The sequence below is a fragment of the Colobus angolensis genome, unplaced genomic scaffold, assembly GCF_000951035.1.
Source record: "Colobus angolensis palliatus isolate OR3802 unplaced genomic scaffold, Cang.pa_1.0 Scaffold13, whole genome shotgun sequence".
NCBI classification, from domain to species: domain Eukaryota; kingdom Metazoa; phylum Chordata; class Mammalia; order Primates; family Cercopithecidae; genus Colobus; species Colobus angolensis.
This window is the reverse complement of record NW_012114252.1, coordinates 3,263,923-3,284,644: the sequence shown is the minus strand read 5'-3', so window position 1 is coordinate 3,284,644 and position 20,722 is coordinate 3,263,923. Positions and strand designations below refer to the sequence as shown.

Here is a 20,722-nt window from a genome sequence, read left to right as displayed (position 1 = left end):
ATCGTCACCTCTCCAGTTCCTGTCTCAGCAGCTCAGTGTCACTCTCTCAAAGATGATTGGTGCTTGCTAATTTGATTTCTAGTATGTTTCCAGTGTGAGAGTAGTCTGCTGCTCATAACTCCATCCCACAGTGAAGGGGCGGATCTTGCTCTGAATCCTTCGGTAGATGTAATTTTGGTTGGTGTATCTTGGAGTGTATTTCGTTTCTCTCAGATCTACAGATGCTATTCTGGCATATTCTAACTTCCAGTGAAACAAGTAGGAAGTTATTATCTGTCTGATTATTTTACAACTGTAAGTAATTGTATCCTTCAGTCGGGAAGCTTGCAAGATTTTCTTTTTATCTTAGATATCAGGTCTTTTCCAGAATGTGCCTAGGTATATGAATTTCTTTCCCCATCAATTTTCTTACAACTTGATGAATCCTTTTAATATTTTTAGAAAAAGTTTTCTCTGTATTTGATTAATTATATTTAGTTGTTACTCTACTCCTTTTAAGCCTTTTCTTTTTTTTGACATCCCATTATTTATTTGCTAGATGTTGTGTACTTACTTTCCAAGAGAGATTTGGAATAAGAATACTTTTTATTATCATTTCCATTCTCTCATACAGACTATATTTCTTTCATTTGAGCATCCAGGTGTCTTATATAACTCTCTACAATGATCCGTTCTATAATTGTCCATAAATATTAAGTTGGCGTATATATCATTAAAAATTATACTCTTTTACATTAATCTTAAATCTCTTTAATTGTATGCAAGAATATCATTAGGAAAATAACTGCGTAAATATAGTTGAGAAAGCACACAAAAACCCAAATTAAGATTAGAGAATTGCCTTATTGGGTATCTGAGCATACTGTATAACCAGTATAACCAAGTTTATATATCATAAACAGACAAGTGATACAGAATATAAATACCCATGTGTTTTGACAACTTAATAAAATTCTATTTTAGGCTAGTGAGAATAAGATTTTTTGTTGTTGTTAGTAAGACGAATCTTTAAGTGACTGGTTCTGGAACAATTGACTATCCATCTGGAAGAAAATAAATTTGGATCCTAATCTTGCATATTATTTAGAAACAAATTCCAGATGGAATACAACTTTATGTAAAAAATATAAACAATAAAAATCCTGCAAGAAAAATTTAAAGAACACATGTAGAGTCTAGTGATGAGAGGACAATACTGAATAAAACTTAAAAAATAAGCTATAAAAAGATATTCTATATGAAAATACAAACACTAAAAACTTTTGTATGGCAAATTATACTTAAAGTTGATAAAAGTAATTGGAATTACTTTGAAAATATTTGGAAAATATTGGAAAATAATTGAAATATTTGGAAAATATATCACTGCAGAGGAAAGATGTCAACATAAAAATTATCCCTGCAATTGACAAAAAATGTCAAGGGATTCAATAAAAAGTGGTGAAGAGACATGGAGAGGAAATTAATATGAGAACCTATCCAGATATCACAGAATACGATATATGACAAAAATGTTCAGACGCACTGTAATTTAGGGAAATGAAAATTAGTTACCGTAGCATTTCATATCAATCAGATTTACGGTAACATACACAAGATACACATATTGGTAATGGGGATACAGGCAAGAGGGGTGTCATGGATCTTATTTCTGGTGAAGATGTTGAGCATTTGAGCTTTAAGAGTCTCATTATACTAAATACTCTCTATATTTTAAAATATATGTTAACTAGGTTAACTATGTGAACCAGTTAGAAAATACTTCATAGAAATAGAAGTACTATGAAATAAGGATCTCTTTACAAACATGTTTGTTGCAATATGTTATACAGCGACAACAAATGAAAACATAAACCACTACAGAATACAAAGTTCATATCCTTCAGTAGTGAAATTCTTAAATTATGATACAATAATACTATGAAATGTTATGCAGTCATTAAAAATAATGAATAGGAGCCAACCAGGTTAATTTGGAGACCTTTCCTTAAGTTGCTGTTGACTGAGAAAATCAAGATACAGAAAAACATGTTTCCAGTTTTACAAAACAAAGATGATCTCTGTCAATGCTTGTATATTGTTATTTAAGGATAAAAGAAATTTGAAGAATTTTACCTGAGCGAAGGAAGGTAAGTAGTTAAATAAAAGATGTGGTATCGAAGTCAAAAAGAAACAGCAAAATTAGAATAGTTACACATTATACAATCATTTATGAATTTATATAAAATCATATACGTGCAACTGTGTTTAGGAAAACAATATTAAAATAAGAACCTAGGCTTTGAAAAAATTATTCATGTGGGGGAAATACTTTGGTAATAAATCTGAAAATAAAAACAGATTCTGTAGTATGGATTACTTGAGATACTCATTAGGTGAGTAAAAATTCAGAGGCTCAACTCCTGGTGGATAGTAAGATTGTTTTCTCAGATTTACAAACCAAGCTCAAGAGACAACAGATTGACAGGGGCAAGATTTTATCTTATTCTTGTCTTTCAGTCATGACTAATAAATATAGTTGATTTAAAAATCTAACAATAGAAGATGTGCCCAGGAAGATTCCCTGTCTTTTGTTCTGAATGTTCTATTCTTGTCAACTTTTACCCTTTAACCAACTTTACACTATGGCCCTTAGTGGCTGGATCAGCAGTATAGTCACTTCACTTTCCAAAGAGATAGCTTCAAATTAGATACCAATTATCTCATTGTACATTGTTTTAAAAATACATGGACATTTTCTTTTTTATAGTTTGTAATTTGGGGTCTCTCAGGCCAACATTGCATGTGGGAGAACAGACATTAGATGTTAGGAAGAGCTATTCTCATATTCATCACAGCCACATTCTTTGTCAACCTGTGAAGCAATCTATTAGGAATTGTATTGATTTTTTGAATCATTTATTGAACTCTCCTTGTCCTTTGACTCCTGGGAAAGTACTTGATTATAGTCTAACTTTATAATTTCTATATAGATACATGTTACTGATGCTGGTGAGTAACTTTCCGCTTAGTATGACTTTGGAAGTCAGAGTTAGTAGAAGCAATTTTTGGATGAATCATGTAACAATACTCATTGGGATAAAACAGTGGTACACTCCAGTTCTGCTTTTTAAAATCTTATAAATTACCATTTTGTAACGTTTGAGTAAAATATGCAAAGTTTTTTCCTACAATTGAAGAGAAAATAAAAAGAATTATTTTGTGAATAAATGACAAGGTTTTATTTCATGAATTAGGTATTGTCTTAATAGACAAAGTGTTTTTCATTTATTAGCTGCCAGGAAGTGAAATCTTCCTATTCCTCCTCTCCAATGAATCACTGCATCTCGCTAAATTTGTTTTCTGTCTCTTGAATCTATCCACACCTGTCCAATCCTACTGCCATTACCCTAATCCAGACCATTATTGGTGCTCTCCTGACTTCTGAGCGAGGGCAACAAAAATTCAAATCAGATTATATTGTCCTACTACTTAACATCCTTTAGTGATTTATATTGATCTTTGGATGAAATCCAAACCTCTTCTAATGTTTTACAAAGTCTTCTACAATCTTGTTCCTGCCTCTGTCTCCCTAACATTAACTCTTGCTCTTATGGATATACTAAATTTCCTTTAATTATGTTAAAGTTTTATAGTCACATGCTATTCCCTGTGCTTGGAACAATCATCACCTTCCTTCTCTCATCTTTTACCCTTGCCAGCCTGTGAGGCTGTGTGTGATCTCTCCTCATCTAGCTTAGCATTTTCTGTAATAGTGTCCCATAATACTGTGTGTTTTCACAATAAGTATTACAATAAAATACAAATAACGTTGCATTATAAAAATGTGAATAATACCTGTATCAGCTCTGACACTATCAGTTTAAAATGGAACAGGGACAGCTGTATCTTTTCAGTACTATATTTCACAGTGCAGAGAATAAAGAAAAATATCAATTTTTCAAGGAATGAATGAATTAATGAACAAGTGAGTGAAGAATATATATATTATCTATCTACGCAGATTTTCTAAAATCTATTCCACAGTTAAACAGATCATCAGAGAACCAGGTGTTTGGATGACAACACTTTGACTCTATATCAATTTGTTTTTCTGAAATCTGCGTGGAGGTTATGCTATCACCTTGCATATTGTTCAACTGCTTAGGAGGTTGTGTCCATCCCATTACATTAGTCACAAGGGACAGTTGGTTTCTTTTTACTTATATAGATGCTGTGAATCATATAAGTAAGTAATCTAACCTCCCTCTTTCTGTTGGCTTCTGAAAAGCTCAAATTGAAATGTCTATCTGACCTTTCTCAAAGATGCTAGGTTTTAAGGAATGCATTTTATGTATTAACTCAAATCCAGATTTTATTTTAATTTCCAGTAGTCTCTACTTCATTGTTAAATGTATCTCACTGTGCTAAATTGTGGGTGTTTGTTTTGTTTTGTTTTGTTTTGAGACGCAGTCTCACTCTGTCACCCAGGCTGGAGTGTGTTGGTACAATCCTGGCTCATTGCAACCTCCGCCTCCTGGGTTCAAGTGATTCTTCTGCCTTAGCCTTCCAAGCAGCTGGGATAATAGGCACCTGCTACCATGACCAGCTAATTTTTGTATTTTTATTAGAGACAGGGTTTTACCATGTTGGCCAGACTGGTCTCGAACTCCTGACCTCAAATGATCTGCCCACCTTGGCCTCCCAAAGTGCTGGGATTACAGATGTGAGCCACCATGCCCAGCCAAAATTGTGGGTATTTTTGGAAACCACTTTGCATCCTCCAAGCTGTGGGAAAATGTGGTTGGAGTCAATGAGGAGGTAAGGGAGTCAAGGGGTACCAAGAGGAATGAGCAAGTTCTAAAATGTGTAGACTTCTTAACTGCAGTAAGGAGCATTTTCACCAAAGTGATAATGAGTACATTAAGATAGTGTAACTCCTTTCTTAAAAACCTTGTAATCTATTTTTAGTCTATTTAAAAAATATTAGTAAGAAGTTTTAAAAAATATTAGAAATACAAAAAAAATTTTTGTTTCACTAATCTCCAGGAAATCCATTACATATCTGGTTGGAAAGTTACTCCACTGAGTTCATAGAATTTGTTTTCTCGTTTTTAGTTCTACCATCTTTGTGGATGCCCAAATTAATGCCAAACTCAAGAAGAATTCCATAAGAAATACAGGCAGACAAATGCCAAGTTGATCTTTGAAAATTCACAGTTACTTTTAGCTCTATGTTTAAATATGTTAACATTTTAAACGTGTATGTCAATACAGTTAAATACTAATGATCTCCTCCTATATCCTTTTAAGATTCTATTTCTTTATGTAGCCCATCATTAAAATTATTTTAGCATTGTCTAAATATGCTACTAACTTACTTTGTGACATTCTTTAAGTCATTCATTTCCTGGCCTCAGTTTTTTCACTGAAAAAAATAGAATGAATAATTCCTAGGAGTGCTTTAGTAAAGAACATGTATGATTGGTAAGCCTATATACCTATACATTAATGGATTTAGAGATGAGTGCATGTTTCAAACAAGGCCAGTCAGAGTAGTTTTCTGCTCAGGCCTCAAAAACACAATCATCATTTCTTTGTGCACATAAATTGTAAGAGTAATTTACTGATGCTATTTATGACCACCTTACTTGGCCACATGGAGGAAACCAGTGGACATGGGAAGGCAATCAACAGGGAAAGAGAATCATATCTTAGAAATACAGGGAGAGCTCAGATAACATTATTGGAGCTCCTGGATCCAGACACACCTGAAGTCAGACATCTTTGTGGGCTTTTCTATCACATGGACTCAATATATTCTTTATTTGCACGAGCTAATGCTTTTTGTTTCTTGCAACTCAGAGAGTCAAGACTATTAAAGTCTTTGTCTCTATGATTCTATGATGTCTTCATGCAAAGACTGCTAATAGAGTAACTTAATAATTGAATAAGCACTGAAAACTGTCCAATAATCCTGATAACTTCTTTGAAAATTAAGATGTATAAGAGGAGGATTCTTAGTTCATGGAGTTTAAAATCTGAAAATGGGAGTAATGTTGTCATAAAGTATCATGAAACAAGAAAGATGATTTAAATAATATTTTTGGAATAAATACTCTCAATATGATACATGTGGTTCAAGTACAAAAAAAATAAAGTAGCATGAAAAACATTCATGTTTTATTAAAACAGGTCTCTTCAAGTGCAAGAATGATAATTTCTCCTAATTTGGAGTAATTAAAATCTGCACACCTAATACAGGGTAACAGGAATTTGATTTTATCATTTTACTGATTCAAGTCAAGCCTAGACACGAATATGACTTTGTATAATTTTCTCACTGGGATCATTTCCGAGTGTTATTTGCTAACACAAAATCTTTGTGAAAGTAGGCTTTCACCAGCCGAATGGGGCTTACATCAAGTTCTAAACCTAGAGCAAACAAGTTACAGTTCTCAGAACATTTTCCTTGGATTTGTCATCAAACGGGTCTACTTTGCAACAGCCAAGTACCAATGCTCCGAAACAGAAAACTATTAAAAATAAAAAGGCAGTTTTTCTTTCTCCAAGTTAAATATGTTCTACTTTTTTGACAGAACTCTTTTCCAATTTACCCTAAAACAGATTAACCACATTTTAAAAATTATTTGCGGTTGATATTTGGAGAATTCGAATTTCTTACTATTTCATAACCTCACGTCTTTTAAGTTAAAAAATAATTTAATTTTTTTCCCATTTGATGGGATGCCAAGTGTGGCCAAAATGAAATCATCTTGAAAGAGTGGCCTCTAATAATTCTCCATAAATAAAACTCCTTTATAATATAAAGCTTTTTTAAAAAAAAAAAAAAATCCCATGCTTTAAGTATCAGTGTTCTGAACATTTAAATATAGACTTGGCTTTCTGAATGTGGTTTATTTTCATTATTATTCTGGAAATAAAAGACATATGAAAACAAGGAAAAACTCTGGTGTCTCTCTTTTGAGGTAATATTCAGAAACATCTTTAACTTCTGGACCACTGATAGTTCAGAATGAAGACTGAGGTATGAGCTTTTGGCTGGGTGATCATGTGAACCAAGCCCCTGAACTCTCCTGTAGGAAAAAAAGCATATTGTGAAGTGAATTTTGTAGGATCCAAGGATATGCGTCAGATATTTCCAGCACATCCTATTTCAATTTATTTTTGGCTGTGATAGATCAATCTTAACCTAGGCACAAAACACGAAAAAAGGAATGTGGAAAATGATTAATTCGATTTAAGACATAAAATAGGAATTATGACATAGCCAGGGACGTTTATGCAAGCACACATCATTAATCAAATTTGGAGGGTCAGTTGCATATTCAGTTAGAAACAGTGGCTCCTCTGGTAGTTATGAGGTCATGAAAGTCTCAGTTTGAATTTTCTCGACTTGTTTTTGACATTAACCTTAATGCTCCAAGTGCCAGCATGACTTGTTTTCTTTATACCTTGGATTGACCCCAAAATGGTAACTTGCAATAGAGGGAGGCCATAAAAATAACTTAAACCTTTTGAAAATTAATTTGACAGGAAGATTTTGCACTTCTTTTATACTGCTCAGCAATCTTTATCTACTTTCGGTAGTTTTTTTTTTTCTCCTCAATATTTTCTTTATTTAAAAGAATCATGAAGATATGAAATAAAGGAAATAATAGAGATTTGACTCTAATGATTGATAGACAGCTGTGAGTTATCCATTTAGAATTTAAGGCCCTAATATATTTTATAGACACTTTTTGCATTTGAATGCCCTTTATATTTGCATTAATTTCTCAAAGATATTTAGTTCTAGAGACAGCAATGGATAAAAATACAGTGGGATTAAAATCTCTTCACTGAGAATTGTATCCTGTTTTGACTAATAGACGATAAGACCTAAGGGGGCTGTCATATGCTTTTTGTTCTGCAGAAACCACTCTCTGGTTAAACAAATATTTCATAATAATAAATTTCAGATTTAACTCCATGTCCACATTCAGCAATTCAGAAAACAGTAAATGAATCTTTAATGATTTCTGTAGTGAGTCTGTCTGAATACCTTCTGATAAAAAATAAACATGTCTTAATTGGAAATAATACTTTATGATATTTGTGTGACTTGTCACCTTTATGGCAGTAACTTGTTGTATCTGAACAAACTTATCTTCCAGAAATACCTTTGTTCTCTCACATCAGATATCTTAAGTAAAATGATTTCTGCTTCAGAAAATGTATCGTGGCAATGTGATGATTCTCTTTCCATCTTCTGAACGTAGATCTTGAGGACATATGGGCATTCCCAGTCTCTTGAGAGCATGGCTGCAGTGCTTTGCATAGACATACATTACATCTGTTTCCATTCCTAACTTAGATTCTTTGCTGTATGAGAAGGTGGCTCTGCATCGTACATCTGCCACAATAAATGTCTCCTGAGGGTGCATTTTATTTCATTTTTTAAAATGGTTTATTTTTATGGATTTAGGGATCCATAAAAGTGCAGTTGTGTTACGTGGATGTATTGCATGGTGGTGAAGTCTAAACTTTTAGTGTATCCATCACCTGAATAGTGTATATTGTATTCAATATGTACTATTTCATCCCCTGACTCCCTTCTATCCTCCTACCTTTTGGAGTCTCCAGTGTTTATTATGCCATTCTGTCTGTCCATGTAATGCTGTGCTTATGAAATTTTAGTGGACGTCTTTGAATGTGAGGTGGAACACTATGCTAACTTTTTCAAGGTACCAGCAGAACCCTGGGATCCTTCTCATCGTGGACTTGAGCTTAATCTTCCTGTGGTGTATGCTCATGTTCCACTAAAGGATGTCACAAGACAAATGGAAGTCCGGGAGATCCGAGGTGGCATTCAATGATCTGCAGCTGCATTGGATTATATGGTGGTGTTTCTAAATGTTTGACTGAATCTACATCACATCAAACATACAGTGAATAAGTGCGAAATATAGCCAGCCAGACAGATGTTTTGCATATAATTGGGTAAACATGTCAACATAGGGTGAAACATCTGGAAGTTTCCAGTGTTATTTAACTGACTTCAAGAAAGAAGACATTGATATGAATAGCTAACTTAAAATAAACAAGTAAAAACAAAAATGTTTTTAACACGAAGTGGTCACGATCTCTGAGTCCCTTCACATTTACACAAAACAGGGTGGAATGTTTAAGGCACACCGCCATGCAGGTGTGTGGGGTGTGGTGGGGGAGCAGCTTCTTTATTTTGTGTAACCTACCTAGTCTTCTTTCTAAGTTCCCAGCATCTGGTTTGGAGATAGGGTGAGGTGGGGTGGACAGGTAGCATTTAATTGAAACAATCTGGTTTGGTGGTGCTCAGCTTCTTTTGGTTTGGATGACTGGACAGGAATACTCAGTCTTCCAGATGTGAGCTTCCCGTTTCTTTCTCTATGCTTTGCCTACTTGGTTGGAGGTGTGTATAATGTATGGATCCTGAGGTAACAGGGGAAGGACTGAAATCCTTAGGTATGGTAACTTGTAGCTCCCTCAGTGTCTTATGTGTCCTTTCATCTGGAAATGTTGGTGGAACTTGGACTCTTCTCTTTTTCTCTCTTTCTTGAGGCCCCTGGCACTCCCGGTTGACTCCAACCCTTGTTGTTTCTGGCTCTCTTCCATCTGGTGTGTTCTGTGCCTCTGTGTAAGTGCTACAGAGTCTCTATTGACTTCCCAGTCAGGGCTGTCAGCTGCTGTAGCTTCCAATGATGTCATCAAGGACTGTCAGCTGCTGTAGCTTCCAATGATGTCATCAAGGACTGTCAGCTGCTGTAGTTTCCAATGATGTCATCAAGGAACCAAAGGCACTTTAGAAAAGTAAAAAGATGATGCTAGCTGTGCCTGCTGCCTCAGCAGTAACTCAGGTTGACATGGGTGCACATGCAAAGCAACCTGGTCCCAGGGTCCCAGTTTGCAAATGGAGCCAGAGAAATTCCTCTCTCTCACTGCTATCTCAGTTAGCTCAGAACTGGAAAACGTGAAGATATGCCTGACCTACCTGATCTCCATCTCTCCTCCTTTTCCAACATCCCGCAGGTTGGAAAGTTGTGAGATTTTCTTCTAGGTCATCGCCTCCTTCCAACTTCATGAAGAATGTCCAGAAATATTTTTGCTACACCTGGGGAAAGTTCTGAGTCTGTGTCATCAGGATTAGCCACTTATATGTTAAATGATAACTACAAGGATATACTTTTAAAAAATCATCTTTCAAAAATTATGTCTTGAAAGGTTGCTGTCTGGATGCAAAATCCTACTCTGAAGGTCAGAAGCGGAACACTATCTGTCTTTCTCTTTCCATTTCTCCTGTGTCATTCCTAATCTGTTTCCTGCCTCTTTTCTCTCTTCCCCAACATGATTTTTAGATGGATAAGACCCCAGACTTATTAAATCTACAAAGACAATTACCTCCACTCTCAAAATAATACTTTCCAAACTTTTAAGAAAAATATTAAAGAATTCTGTGACATGAAAAGCAAGGATTTACCTCCAAGTTAACTAGAAAATAGTAATGGGTAGATGACAGAGAAAAGATACTTGAAATGTCTATGATTAATGAGGATTATAGTATCCCCCAAAACTCCTGCAGAATGTCTATGAAAGTCAAGAAGCCTTGTATAAGGGCACAGGATAATGAACAATTAGCCCCTAGAAGAAGAAACCCAGAGTAATAAGGACAAAAAACAAGCAAATGAAAGTTGCCTAAACTCACTAGTAATAAGTGAAATGCAATATATTAATGAGATACATTAATGCTGGTAAAAAATTAAAGTGTAGGCAGGGATGTAGGAATCTAGGAATTGTACACCCTTATAGTAAAATTAAGTATACATGTACCTAATGACCCCAAAATTCTGCCCCTTGGGATATATTTTAAGGAGATTCTCAAACATTTCCAACAGGATATACTAATTTTCTATTGTCATGGAACAAATTACCATTAGTTTGATGGCTTGAAACAACACAGGTTTATTATCTCACAGTTTGTATGGGTCAGAAGTCTGGGTTTGTCTTGGGTCCTCGTCTTAGTTTCTTGCAAGGCAGCAATTTATATGTTGTCTGGGGCTGTGGTCTTATCTGAGACACAGGGTTATTTGCCAAGCTCATGTCATTGTTGGCAGAATTTATTTGCTCACAGCTGCCGAACTCATGGCAACTTGGGTTTTTCAAGGCCAGCAGAATTGTTCTTCAAGAAAGACCACGTTCCTCTTTGGAGGGCATTCTCCCTATTAAGTCAGGCCCTCCCAGAATAATCTCCCTTTTGGTAACTCAAAATGAACTTACTGGGGACCTGAACTATCTATGCAAAATATCATCCCTTCTGCCTGGTAATGTAATCCAACCACAGGAGTGAAATCTCATCATGTTCACAAGTCTTGCCCATATTCAAGTGGAAGAGATTTACATAAAGGCATAGAAGGTCATCTTAGAATTCTGTCTTCTACAAAGATATGCATGAAAATATTCACTGGGGCATTGTCTGCCATGGCAAGATGCTGGAAGCACTCTAAGTCCCTCATGAAAGAATGGAGAGATGAGAAATGAAAAATGTATTCCAAAGAAAACTATGCTGTTTTAGAATCAATAGATTTTACGTATTTGCAGCATCATGAATAAGTATGAAAAACATAGCATCGAGTAAAAAGGGTATGCAACAGAATGCGATCTATAGCATAATTCCATTTACATGTAATCAGAATACATGTAATTAAGATCATACACCTTTTACAAGGACATATAAAGAACAATGAAAGAATACCCGTAAACATAGAATAAAAGGTGGGTATAGTGAGGAGAATCAGAAGGGAACAGAGTTAAAAGAATATAATGAATTAAATAAGTCATATATAAAATTGTCAGTAGACAGCACTTTTTTACTCTGTTCAGTATTCATTTGATACACATACTATGTTAAGGCTGCAGCTGATACCCTGACAAGCATATAATTCACATTATGCAGCATATACAGTGATATATATTCAGCATAACTTGGAGCTACTTTGGCACTTTAATACTCTTGGAAAATGCCACCTGGGCTTATGAAAGTGACCGTAATGGGCATTGAATTAAAAATATTTGCATTTTTTATGCTTTCAAAATTATATACCACCCTTGTCTTTATTTTTATTATATGTACATTATATATATCTTTGCATTAACTTCAACCTCTAGTATATGTAAAATTTAAGGAATACCTTTGGTGTCCTTAAAAATTAAATGTAAATTTATATGCACCATAAATTATGAAATGTCCTACTGTCTAAATCCGTCATTCTTAATGCCTTTTGACTTCAAATGAAACCTCAGAAAGGAAGAAAGCTCAGGTACATGGATCGTGCTGTGATTACATCTGGAGAAGGGGTCTTCCCAGGAATAGGGCAATGTATATTTGATCAAAAATCATAGAGATGAAAAGAACTTCAAATTCCCATTCCAGGAGACTTTTTAGTTCCCCAAGTAGAATTATATGCCTAAATTATACAGTCTGTCTGACATGTGTTAATAGATTTAAGAAAGAAAATTTTTAAAAGTTTTATTTCACTTTGGACAAGAATGGAGTCAAAGTTCCTTAACAGTAAAACATTCAGAAAATTTCCTTGCTTTTTTAATGTCATGCCTTAGAAAATATATTGTGTAATATATGAACTATTACTGAAAAGTTTATTTATTTTTTCTTCCAGATAAGTGTAATTGTGGACAGAGGCTTGTAGATTGTTTACTATAAGGAGCAATCTTTTTTTAGAAGTATATGCATATTATGCTGGAAGATGAGAATTTTTTTTTTTCAAAAGGCATTTGCTATTTAGATTTAAAGTAAGACATTGATTTAAAATTTCAGGATTCACTTTACTGATACGTTAATATATATAGTAAAAAATGGTAGTGTATATGGCCTCTTCCTTTCTTTTATCTCCTTTTATTTCCTAGTCTCCTCCCACTTAAACACAAATGCTTGAGCAATGCATACGTTCCAGGATATAAGAATTAGCTGTCTTCCACTAAGCTTCCATTCTAGGTAGCCAATCTACAGGGCTTCCCATGAAACTATAGCAAGCAAGAGAAGGGAAATGTCTTTGAAAACCTGGGAGCAGCAGAGATGACTGAAGCTAGAAAGAGCCAGGAATGACTTCACAGAAAGCAGAAATCATCAGGACTGAGTTTAGAAAGATGGTCCTGGGGTAAGGGATCAGCTTAGGAAAATGCCTGCCATCTGCTGAACAGTGAGAATGTCAGCTTCCAGAGAGAAAAAGAGGGTGTTTCGTATACAGGGGTGACTAGTACTGACTAGGTAGATGGAATGAGGGCAGTGTAGACTGGTGTAAGGTGATAAGAGGAAACGGAAAACATCCCAAACAGACTTTTGAGGAAGCAAATGAAGTTTTAGAATGTAGGATTTAAGAACTTTAACTTCAACATCAGGGAGAAGAATCTTAAGAAGGTCATCTCCAGCCAGCTCTGATGAGAGGAAATAAGAGTACAATATAGAGGGTATAGGTAGGACGGGATGGCTAAATAGAAATTCAAAGAAAAGCAAATCATCAGTAAAGGGAAAAAACGTGAAAGAGGAGTGAGATAAGCTTGATGCTGGTCTGGGGAAATTGAGTTGGTATTGAGATAAGTGGTAGTGTTGTATACAGAAATATAATGGAATTGAGGGCAAGAAGTAAACTTGATGTCTGTTATTAGGTAGTGTTTTAACAGGATTAGCATGTAGAATACTTAGAATATTTTCTCACATATACATAGGTATCTTTAATATATTGTGCTGTTACTATAATTCAGTATTGAGTTCTGTGTAATGTTTATTAATCTCACTGTATTTTTTAATTGCAATGCTAGTAAACACATCTTGTTAAACTTCAATATGAGTTTTTTGATGTCAACGACACTTTTGGCAGGGCTTACATATTTTAAAGGGGATTTTGCTTTAGTACATTTTCTCATCGTTAGTCGGTCATTAATACTAAACAGATATAATGAACATGGCAGTACATTCTATGATATTTAAATCCTTTTGGGAGCATTTCTTTTCCTGGTCACTCAAGCTTTCATATAAATTTCTAGGCATATTCTTTTTATGTTCATTAAATTACATTATAGCAAATCAGCTGAATCCAAATAATTACACTGATAAGTTGTATTTATATGGTCCTTTGTATTTTCCCAAGTCATTTCATATACATTATGTCATCTGAAAGAAACTGAAATATTACACAGGAACTGACATTTAGAAAGAATGCTTTATTTGCACAGCTGTCTGATAGGGAGGTCTGTTGTAGCCAACTATATTTCCTATGCACCTGGTTCACCTGTTTTTATAGGAATATTTTAATTCTTTACTTTTCAATTTAAATGACAGCAATATTTTTGAAATGACAGTTCGATTTGAAAGTGAAAAAATATAGTTATCTTTTTTAATCTTTTAGTGGAAAAAAATGCCAACAGACCTGGTAATATCTTCTGTGACCCTCATGATTTTTTTCTTCACACTTTCTCAAAAAGTGCTTACTACAAAGGATCCAACTTCCCTTCAAGTAATGCTTTTTAATGAAAACAATTATTTTCTGAATTTTGACTGTTTGCCGAACAGTTTTCACTATGACAAAACCCAAGATAAGATACGTAAGAGTTTTACATTGCTTTCAAAATTTTGATTTCCATAAGATACATCTACTTTTTTGCGAAGTTTAAGGAAATCAAGCTTTTCAAATCATTAATTTATTTCTCCTCTGCTGGTAAAAATACAGGTACTTTATCCAAGTAGGTGATGCTATTGCCTTGGGAAACAACAGAGACAAATGCTTTCACTCTCATTTTATGTCCACCCTCTTAAAGATTAAATATTGGTGGGAAATTTGAAATCACTCTGGGGTTGCAGCTAATTTCAGTTTTTGTTGAGCTCCCTGTTCCTTGTCTTGGACTTCATATTAGCCACATGTATCCTGGTGGTTTACCAATAATGAAGTGACGGTATTTTATCTTCAGACTTTTGGGCTTTGAGTCAGGATTTTAACAACTTAGGTACTGTTCTTTATTTCAGTTTCTTCACCTAAAATGGGAACAATAATAGTCCTTACCTTAGAGAGAGAGCTTTATGAGGAGTAAATGAGAGAATGTCTAGAAATGTGTTAACTAATCACTGCCATATACTCAGGGCTAGATAAATATTTCCATGATAGTCATTTTACCTAGTCCATAAATTGTATTTTGAAAAAAATACTTGCATAGTTATACTTTGACAGATAATATTGTTAATAATCTAACTTTTCCTGTGTATTATGTATACTTATTTAACCTTTGTAATAATTATTTGAGGTAATTAATATTTTACAGAAAAATATAACAAGAGGCTAAATAACGTGTCCGAAGTCGTACAGTGCTTGTTTGCTCCAGCCACAGAGCCAATGAGATTTCTGTAATACATACTAAAATACCACCTTTCTGGTAATCGTATTCCTTCCTAAACATACCCACTCATAAATCTCAGTTTATTCTCTCCCATTAGTTTCCCTTGTATTTATGTGTATTCTTTGAAGGGCAATACAAAATCTCTGGCTTACAATAACATCTTTTGTGAGCTTATTTCTCAACTTTTGTTTTGATCATGGAATTAATTTTGCCATAGGAACATGTATCTAAGGTGGCGGCTGTGTTTCTGAAAGAGCCCAAAAGTTCACTGATACATAGAAACTCTTTATTTAAAGAAATAACATTTGGCTATTTCCTTCGAATGGTGTCAGTCTTCTGATAAATATGCATTTGTGGGCCAGCTGAGGAATACAAGTGTGTTTTTAAAAATATTGGTTTATGAGGAAATGCATCCTGTGGCAAATGCTGAGAAAGCAACACAGAAGATAAAGGAAAACCCAGGCTTCCAGTGTCAGCTGCACCAGCTGCTTGTTGCAAAGAGGATTCTCTGCCTCTGGTAGACATTGCCCAGTGTTGCATAAGCACAGCCAGGTGCTACTGAGGAGTAGTAGAAAGAAGAGGACTGGAGACCATTTCCAACTCCTAGGGACTGTTGAGACGAATATGTTGACTTGTGAAGAATACGCGTGATTATGAATTGGCTGTTCTTAAGCGGAAATGACGCATAATTCTAATTTCACAAATTGTGAAAAGGAAGTAGTAGGAATACAGATAAAATATTGGAAGTCCTAGAAATCTTTTACAAATGCTAGATGGAATGCAGAGCATTAATAGTTTTCTTTTGTTCATTCATTCACTTAACAAATGTAATTCCTGCCTGTGAGAGCTATGTAGTTTGGCAGGAAAGATAGTTCAAAGGCAGTGACTCCAAATACAAATGCTTTGGTAGTGGAAGCAGTGGACACAATGTCAGGATTTGTGTCAGGAATATACAACTTAGTCTGGGTTAAGGGTGGTGGGGCAGAGAAAGCTCAAGTCTTAATAGAGAAAATGATTTTTAAGCGTACATCTCTAGATCATTGGCTCCAGAGTCAAGAGTCAAATGTTGACTTGCCCAATTTCTGCTTTTCTGATCTTAGGCAGTTTCCTCACTGTTTTTCAGACTCCTCTTTGGAAAATAGTGATGATAATTAATAGGAAAGTAATGAGAATTAAACAAGTTAATAACGTGTATAGTGTTTAGAATAAGGCTTTGTGTATAGAAATTACTCAACATATTTTAGGATATTTATTTTCTGGCGCAGCTGAGAATTGAAAAAGAGGAAAATAAGTGTTCTAGGTAAAAGGAATAACCTACAGAAAAGCCTCCATAAAATTGAAAGAAATGAAGTATTTAGGGAACGAAAAGAAATTCAGCCTAGCAATAATATTAAGTTTGGGGTGGGACAAGGGGCAAGAGGGAAGCAGGAGGGTTAGTGAAGGTCAGATAATGAAGGCATTGTGAGTTTTGTCAAAAATACAGATTTAACCTAAGGTTAATGGCAGACAACAAAGGAGTTTAAGAGTGATATGATCAGATTTACATTTTGATATTGAGAGTGAAGAATGGGGTTTCACAGGAGAGGGGCTGTGGACAAGATGCAATTCAAAGATGATAGTTGTGGACAGTGGATGTGGAAAACAACAACAACAAAACCTGACAGATTTGAGACATATTTCTGAAGATAAATTTCATTGTATGTAATCACTGCTTACATGTGAAATTGAAGGAGAAGCTGGTATCTTTGATGACCGATTTATGGATTAAAAGGTTGATGGCAAAATTAACTGACAAAGAGGTAGAGAAAGAGCAGGCTGGGGTGTGGGTCGATAGGACATAAATCTAGTTTCACACATGCTGTATTTTGTGGTTCTGAGACCAAAAGAGATAGGCACTAGCAGTTGGATATACTGGTTTATCTCTCAAAAGTGCAATTGGGTTGGGTGGGGATATCGATTTGAGCATTCATTAGTAGACAGGAATTGGGTATTAGTGAGATGTTCAGAGAGGAAGCAGAGAAGAGGGTGTGGGATAGAACAACAAAAAACGGGGTTGGGACATGTAATAGAGATTATGAAAAATAGTGAATAGCTAGAAGGAAAACCATGAAGTTGGTGTCAGAAAAAATATTTTCTTTCCTAACAAGAAAGGAGGCAGTCATGTTGAACGTTGCTCAGAGTTGACATCAAATTAGAACTAAAAAGTGTCCACTGAATTTAAGCATAGTTTTGAAAATGATAATCTAAAAAATTCCTCCTCTACCCCCAAATAAAATAGTAAACAACAATGTACCACATATTCTGAATGTTATTAAATCTTCGTTTTCTTTGCCAACACATACCTACCCCAGGGGGGTAAATCTGGAATGATAATAAATGCTCTCTGACTCCTAGTGAAAACTAGAAAAACATATAACTTAAGTGAAAAAAAAAATGGATGCTTAAAAGAAAACTTTATTCATAAAAAGTGATTTAGATACACAGACTATTAGAGCTGAAAGATGTTTTACAGTTCATTTAGTCAAACAGCTTCATTTTATTAATGAGGGAATTAAAGTTTGGTGAAGTTAGCCCAAACTTACTTTCCTTTTGTTTTGTAGGGTCAGCTTCTTCATTCTGTTTGATGGCAGGCTGGATTTTAAAAATTCTTTCAGTGCTTATGAAGTCCACATATAGAACATTGTATGAAAATAATATAAATCAAATCATTCTAAGTATGTGCTAGGTATCTTCTACATAGAAATGAGAAGGAAGCATCCTATGTATTTTAAAATTTTTGCTATGCTATAACAGGTTTGTTAAATAAGATTTTTAATGGATTTCTCAGTCAATAGGATATGAAACTACAAGTATGGAAGGAGTTAACTAAATCACTTTTCATAGGGTGAGAATGCAAAATGAATTGCACTTCACATATGTAAGAAATATACCCTTAAAACACTGGTACTTTCTATACAAGGTTTTATTTTTCCCTTTTATATTTTTATTTTTGGTGAATTGAAGGAAGCAGCAAGTTACCAACAAGGAAGACAGTCCAAATAAGTCTATGAAAATCTAATTTAATCTCTTTCACTTTGTGAACTGTCTACAGTGCTTTAGAAAGAACTGTATTTGCCAATGGGTTAGAACAGTGTATTATTTTTGAATCAATCTTTCCTTTTTTCCAAGTTCCTAATACTTCTCATTCTGTTCTAGTCAGACACTTGAATGGTGGAAGTTCTCTATTATTCATCAAATACCTCAAGCTGTTCCTGTCAAGTTTCTCAATTCATTTCCTACAGATCTTCTGCAAAAATGCAGCCAAGAAACTTCTCTGCCAGGTATGAGCCCATCTGAATAAAGAACACGGGAGCCAGACATTTTGCAAAAAAGGAAATGGACTGGAAACCTGTACTCTTTCAATACCTGCAGTTTGTTTACGTTATACCAGCTGTTAGACCCTACTTGCAAAAATCAGATTATTCGTCTTCATCCTTTACAGCTTTCCTCGGTAATAAGGGATAATTCCTTCCGTGCAGAAGGACATATCTATAAGAAAAGCATAGTTTCTTATCCTCTTTTTACTTAGGCTAAAGGCTTTTAGTTTTAATAGTCTGCTAAATAATTATAAAGCATATGACATAAGTAATTAAAAGGTTTTGAATAAATTTCAAAATATGGGCCAGTTGCGGTGGCTCGCGCCTGTAATACCAGCACACTGGGAGGCCGAAGTAGGTGAATTACCTGAGGTCAGGAGTTTGAGATTAGCCTGGCCAATATGGTGAACCCCATCTTTACTAAAGATACAAAAATTAGCCAGGTGCAGTGATGGGCACCTTTAATCCCAGCTACTCAGGAGGCTGAGGCAGGAGAATTGCTTGAACCCAGAAGGCAGAGACTGCAGTGAGCTGAAAACGCACCACTGCACTCCAGCCTAGGCGACGGAGTAAGACTCTGTCTCATAAAATAAAATAAAATAATAAAATAATAAAAATGCACTTTAGGCAATATATCCATCCATTACCCAGGTGGATGGTTTTGTAGAAATGCTAGTTTCTAACCAAAATGTCCTGCTGCCACATAAGGTTTATTTTTTTTCATTCAGAATATTTAAGAGACAAATTAAAAAGCCCCAAATATTCTTTTTTATTAAAACCTTGTTCTTCTGACTTATGATTAACTAACGTGGTTTGAAAGACTCAGTGGGCATAAAATACACTAAAACTGTTTTTTGGAGTCAATTTTAGCCCTCTTTCTCAGACCTTCAGTGAAATGGTATACTTTTATGACTTCAAGAGAGCCCCAAGAAAAAATAAATATGTTGGCTTAGGAAATAAAATTTCCAAAGAAGCAACAATGAATGCTAGAAGAGTTTCTGAAACTGGATACCTATGATAATAATTCTGATTAATTTTTCAAAGATTAAATATAGTCAAAATTCTTTACAGTAAACCAAATAGTTTGATTGATGCTGATATTTTAATCAATTGAGTAGGTATCTTACAGACACAGCCTTAAAACTTAGACGGTTATGTAAACAAAACGCTATACTTTACTAAGTCTTAATGTCATAGTAACATATAGTCTTGATGAAGGACTTAAGAAAGTATGTACCCAAACCAAAATATTTGAAAGGACATTGATGTTTTAGCATTCTAGGTAATTGGAATTGTAGATTTATGCTACTTTTTCCTTCTGCAGAACAACATATTCATGTTTTCTGCTTCATTGTAATAGCATTTGAAAGTTTGTGTATGTGTGGGAAGTTTTAGGGGGAGGAGAATGGGTCTGAGTAATTAAAACTAAGCATGATAATTGAGACGCAGTAATTTTTTATTTTTATTTTCTATATCGGATCTCTTTAGGGATAGCATTGTTCTTCCAACCTTAAGCTTCTAACCTTAATATTAGGATCCTTCAAGCAGGTACTGGATGAATCAACCCATTTTTGGTTATAGGTGTCTAGACCAGGAGTGGGCAACTGATTTAGAGAACATCACTATAGAGGGTAGATTGATTGAATCCAGATCTCTCACCCAGGAATTTGAAATTGGGACATACAGAGACAGGGCTAATTATCTGTAGAAACTGGACATGGAGTTTACATATTTCAGAGATTCAAGGCACATGTTGGCAGAGTCAGGGCAGACGATGTGTAAATTAGAGAAGAGGAAACCAGGATGAGAATAAAAGCCTTCCATTTCTTGGTTCTGTCCAAGACCTGGAAGCACCATGTGCCCTGAGTTTTGCAAGATACCCTGGAACTCCCTATATATATTGTTTTCTTTTCAAGGTACTTTCAGAGAGTTTCTAGTTTTTGAAACCA

At 34.9% G+C, this 20,722-nt stretch overlaps 1 protein-coding gene across 1 annotated transcript in view; it reads right to left on the bottom strand.

Annotated features, from left to right (window-relative positions):
* GPC5 (glypican 5) overlaps positions 1-20,722 on the bottom strand; it is a 1,481,119-nt gene that overhangs the window by 29,306 nt on the left and 1,431,091 nt on the right. The window lies entirely within an intron of this gene.